Below are 6,000 nucleotides of genomic sequence, written 5' to 3'. Positions count from 1 at the left end.
GGCTGCATTGAAAGTGTTTAGATTAATTTTTACGAGCTGGGCTTTTTACCGCCTGCATTATCATTTACCCGAAAATTTCGGCTCTGGCTTCCTCTGAACTACGGCCGTCGTAACCAAAGTTGTGCTGTGAAAATTCTCTCACACGCTTATTGCTGTAACCAATGATCCTCCGGGGTCTCCACAATATTTATGTTATGTTAACGCAGACAAAATTGTGAATGTATGGGTGGGTGAGTGTATGTGCGCACAAACACACAGTTGCAGGAGTGAATAGGCAGGGGTACGATATTCCTGGAAGAAAAGTCGAAGAAAAAAAATGACGTGCGCGGGCGGTCCAAAACTTAAGGAGGCAACATTAGCAAAATTAATTGCCATCGCTGCCTTTTTATGAATTTTGAAATAAAGACAAGCAGCTTAATGGTAATTTTACATAATACATCATGCACACCTATGCGTCATGCAATATGCTTTTAACGCAAAGAAATAAAATTTATCCGTCAGAGTCGACGTTAACATAGTTTTGACGAAAGGTGTGCGTTGAAACCGTCTGCCGAGCACTTAACCTGGGAAGAGACTATTATAATCTCTGCGAGACGCACTCCGAAAGCTCTGGTCCAGCAGCTTAAACAGTACGAGAGGATTATGGACGTAAAGGTAAACCGTTCTTATTTTATCAAGCCAACTGTGTAAAATGATATAGGCGGAACTTACTGACACCTCGTATGTGGAAACTTTAATATCATCTTGCGATGATCGTGATGAATCATGGTACTAGAGTCTCTGCATAATATATGAAGCACTTCCCAAATTGGACTCATGCAATTATTATTTACACTTCAGCTGTTCCGCCGCTGACTCTGTGTCGGTATGAAAAATTGTATGCTCGTATTAGAAGGAAATATTTATATTTATAAGCCTTTAACGCAGTACTATATTCCCATAGTTATATATTTTATAGAGGTGGTTGGACGGAGGGAGGAGTGTCTGCACTCTAATGAGAGTACAATCGCATGAAACATGTTTCCTCATGACAGAGACACCTAGCGAACTGCGATACAAAGTGAAAACCATCAGTTGATGTCATCCCCGACAGTAGTAACATACAAGGTAAAACTGCTTCAGTACGATACAAACTGGCAGAGACAACATAGCACAAGGGCAAGAAAGTAGGAGTACGTAATTAAAATGTTTAGATGCCTGCTTACACTATGTCACAAATTGTGTGTTATTTCAGCTCCTTTTCCTTTCAGGAACAAATTTTTATCAACTTCTAGCATTTCTATACAAGTGAAATATTTCCAACACAGGCGCAGAGCTGCATTTCATTGAAATCTACGACATTTTTAGGCGATTTCTAATGAGAATACATGAAGAACAGAGAATGGGAGTGGTTCTTAATATACGTTATCGCGAAATCTTTCTTGGTGGAATTCCTGCAGAAAATTTGCTGTAATACATGAACAAGAGTTATTTCCTTTACGTCAATAAAATAAGCATAGCTCAACAAATCCTTGCTTTCACGACAGACACTTCCTTTCTCGGAGGCATGCACAAAGTCTCGATGCAGTACACACAGACGGGACAAATTGTAATTCAAAGCAGCAGGCTGAAATGCCAGCACTTTAAATCTTGACGTATGGTTTCACATCTTCCATAGGATTCGCACTATTTCGACGTATGGGGCTTACTCACCATGACGTTCATGGTTCCGTTAGATGGGGAGCTGGCTTGCTGAAGGACGACGTGCTAGCCTTTTATATGGCACGCTACAGCCATCCTCCTTTCCTAGCATGCACAAAGCAAAGCCTCGTCATTTGCCGCCAACAGGAGAGCCAGGGCCACTCAGCTTGAGCGTAGCCGACGACGCACCTAACACGCTCCGAGGGTAATGAATCTTGGTATTGTTACGAGCGTTTTCCAATTTGTTTTTTGTGCTCTATCTAAGCAACGACAAGGGTAGGCAGAGACTGTACTAGGAGCACTATGCTGGGGAAGAGTGTGATCTAGAGCCCTGACGGGGGACCAACAAAATTTAGAAGAAAGCCCGATAAAGGAACACTTATGTCAAGAAACCTTTCTATATTTTCCGCGGTGTGTGTAGTGATGACATCACAACTGTGTGTGCCTTACAGGGCTAAGACGTTGCCAGCAGTATGATGTGAATGCACTTAAAAGTGCTATAAAACACACTGCATTAGTGGCAGTGAGATGAGATTGCAACCACAACGCTGTAGCTGTCATACGATGCAAAGAGCTTTGGAAACACTAGAAGCGGACGCGTGGTGCAGCAGACGTATTTATTTTTGGAGTCGGCAGGAATGCGAAATCGAACGTGTTGACCCGTCTGCGATAGCACTGCCAATTTTATGTCCCAGCACTATCGGGGTGCATCTTGTACATTTTCGTAACTCTAGGCGGTTTCTACTTCCGGCCTTATTCAAAAAAGGACCACTCAGACAGCTGTTACACTTCTTTGTACTCCATAAGGAAAACAACACTGGCGATCACACTTTTCGATGCGGGTCCATGGATATTCTTATTCTTTATTTGGGTCGATGACAGGAAAGGCGTTAGCTCTTCGGGTCCTGTACTAAACCAAACGGCGTTTCGATAACAGATTGTCCAGCGTTATAGCACTATTCCCTGTTTTGCCTTCAGGTTTCTAATCGAATTTGGAACAAATTTTTGTTTCTTTCGGAAACTGGTTGCACATATACATAGCAGTGTGGACGCTGTTTACGTATTGTTCAAATATTTCAGCTTTTTACAGACTTTTATGCATACGTTTATTTTAAATCCCTTGGAGTCTTTTGTTTAAATTATTTACTAAAGGGCTGGAAAAAATTGAGCTTTAGCTTAGGTATAATATTCACTTAAAGGTGCACTGAAGAGGATTCTGAACTTGTCTTTTTGCCGCGGGAACTCGATCTACACGTTCCTAGCATTCTTAGAAACAGTGACTTATTGCCCTGTGTGGCCGATTTCCCCAATTAAATCGAATTAACGTCCGGCTCCCGCCTTTTTTTTTTAATTCTCCCTCGTACGGTGGGCGGAGGCTACCAACGCGTGGAGCGCCTTTCACCCAGTCCCGTGGAGGCTTTGCTTTCGCTTTATTTTGTTTTTTAGTTTCTCATGAATAAATAGTTTCATTCGCAGATAATACAGCCGCAAAATAAGCCCGAAGAAATAAAAATACTCGCGGACTATTTGCTACTACGGACTACTACGTATTACGGCGCCGATGGCAGAGCGGCAAGCCGCCACGGGACTAGGTGAAAGGCACTCCACGCGTTGGTCGGCTCCACCCACCGTACGAGGGAGAATTAAAAAAAAAAGGCGGGAGCCGGACGTTAATTCGATTTAATTAGGGAAATCAGCCACACAGGGCAATAAATCGAAATTTCTAAGAAAGCTCGGAACGTGCAGATAGAGTTCCCGCGGCAAAAAGACAACTTCAGATTCCTCTTCAGTGCACCTTTAATAAATGTTCACAAGGAAACAATTGCAGATAGCTTTACACTTATACATAGTCATCGGAAAGAGGGAAATGAAAATCTTGCAAAAAAAGCGAATTTTGAACTACACCCTGAACCCTATGCAAACGAAAATTATGGTAAACTTTATTTTTATGTGAAACTGGGAACCAACAATCCTTCGATGCACAGAGAGATATCCACTAGAATTTATCGTGATTTTTTCACGGGGCATGAATGATTTGAAGAAAATAGCGCCAGAGCATGCAAACCACGAAAAGACAAGGACGAGACACAAAGCGCTTTGTGTCGCGTCCTTGTCTTTTCGTGGTTTGCATGCTCTGGCGCTATTTTCTTCAAATCAAGTATGCACCAACTCGCCCAAAAAGAAGTGTTAATGGGGCATGAATGACTGCGCAGCTTTACGGCAAGGCAAACTTGGTCTCCAGCATCTGCTTTTCAAGATATGAAGCACCAGTGACATGAAAAATCTGCCAAGATAAAACTAAATGCATAATGCACAGCTAGCAATATTTACCTTAATCTCACCTTCGAATCGAACATTCACACATCGGCGGGATTTACTCTCGGTCACGCGTTAACGGCGTCGTGTACCTGAACGACCGACTTCGCACTTGGAAACCGGGTTGTATTGTTTCACTTCGCAAGAATCTCTTGTATGCTTGCTCAGATTTTGAAGCAGATGTCGCATAGAGATCGCCGAAAATACGACCGGGGGGCCGTACTAGTAGCCCTGGTAGCGAAACCGCCGTTTGTTCATATTCTGTAGGAATAAAGTTTATTGCGCATTTCTGAAGCGATTCCAAGATTCTTTAACTCATATCGCAAAAATACAGTTTCGCATTCTCAGTGCTAATTTCTCAATAAATTACACAATCGTCGCACTCGAGATGTATAAGCAACGATGCACAATTAGGACAATCGTTAGTAATGAATTCATATCTCAAAACATATGACAGGAACCGCTCTTGTGCGTCGGCATTAAGCTGTTCTCTTTACCAATCGCCTAAGAATATCGTTGCTTTCAAAGAAACGCAGCCTCGGCGCCTAGCTTGGACGTATTTTACTTGTATTGAAATGCTAAAAGTACATAAAAACCTGTTGCTAGAAGACTAACCAGCTGAAATAACACGGAACTCGCGGAGCACATATTAGCGACAGGCGCCCAAATATGTTAAATTTATACTCCTACTTCCTGGAAATTATACCTTGTTGTCTCTGACACTTTGCCATATTTCAACAGTTATATGTTGTTTAATATTGGCGTAGGTGACGAAATCAACGGACAGTTTCCACTTTGCGCCGCAGTTCGAGGCGTGTCGCAGTGCAGACCAAACATTCTTGATGCGATTTCACCGAAGGTTCGAATTGATATGAAGGTTTTGCCACATCTGTGTGACATCCCCGTTTTCGCCAAACTCTGGCCATCCTGCGCAGAGCCTTCAGCCATTTCTTCTAGGGCGACCAGGCGGATCGTCGATGCAAAATCGCAAGGCAAGGCTGCGTCATCAGCTGATCTTAACTTTATATTGAAGTCATATCTGGGGCAAGAGGATGACACGAATTTGGCGAAAATCGGGATGCCCCATAGCTGTGGCAACCCCTACGTATGAATGAACTAATGGTTTGAAGAAACACAATTGAATTTTCCGCATGTTTACGGTTTCATTGGCTATCTATGGTCAGTCAAGAGTTAGCATCGCTTGGGCGTCTCCTCATGGGCTTCATGGCCGCTGATCGAAGCATGACTCACCTGGCCAACCTCATATTCGTCAACAGCGCTTACACACCAAGACGAAAAAGAAAAAAACGACGACAGGCATTTTGTGATTTTCCCGTAATTTCTGTTTCATCCATGTTTCTAAAAGCTGTTTGCAAATATGATGCAACACCAACTAGCCCGACAGCTCGTCATGTTCAAGTCACCAACCTGACGGCGTGTTTTCTCTTGTTTATTCTACCTTGGAGTGCCTTACCTCTGTAACCAATTTGGAGGATAAAGTTTTTTAAGCTTATTGTTATTAATGCGAAAGCAATATGAAGCTCAATTCGGCCCGATGGACTTATCCGCAGAATGCGTCCGCACGATGACGTCACAACAGACGAATGAATTTGTAAAGCGAAATTGGGCACAGGGTGGGGATCGAACCTGGGCAGCCGGCATCCGTGAAATGGATGTTGTCGCTGCGCCACGACACTTCAGCGTTTGAAGCTGAATAAAGGTACGTGTAGAAAATGCACAGTTCTTAAAAACGTATCTAGGAGATACGTAGTGAAGTATACGTGAGTAATTATGAGCATGTTAATTAAAAAAGTCGCAATCAAGCAATTATCAAATTTCTTGCGTTGCCGGTAAATTTTTCTGTGCATGGACGAATGGATGGATGGAAGATAGGAGCGTCCGCTTTGAAACGCGGTAGTGGCAATTGCCACAATAATCGACTTTTTTTTTTAACTGTGCTGTAAATTGTCGTTAAAATAACCATTTTTTTCAATACGGTTTCCT

Source organism: Amblyomma mixtum, chromosome 2 (assembly GCF_055824585.1).
Source record: "Amblyomma mixtum isolate Tamu chromosome 2, ASM5582458v1, whole genome shotgun sequence".
NCBI lineage: Eukaryota > Metazoa > Arthropoda > Arachnida > Ixodida > Ixodidae > Amblyomma > Amblyomma mixtum.
Note: the sequence above shows the minus strand (reverse complement) of the source record.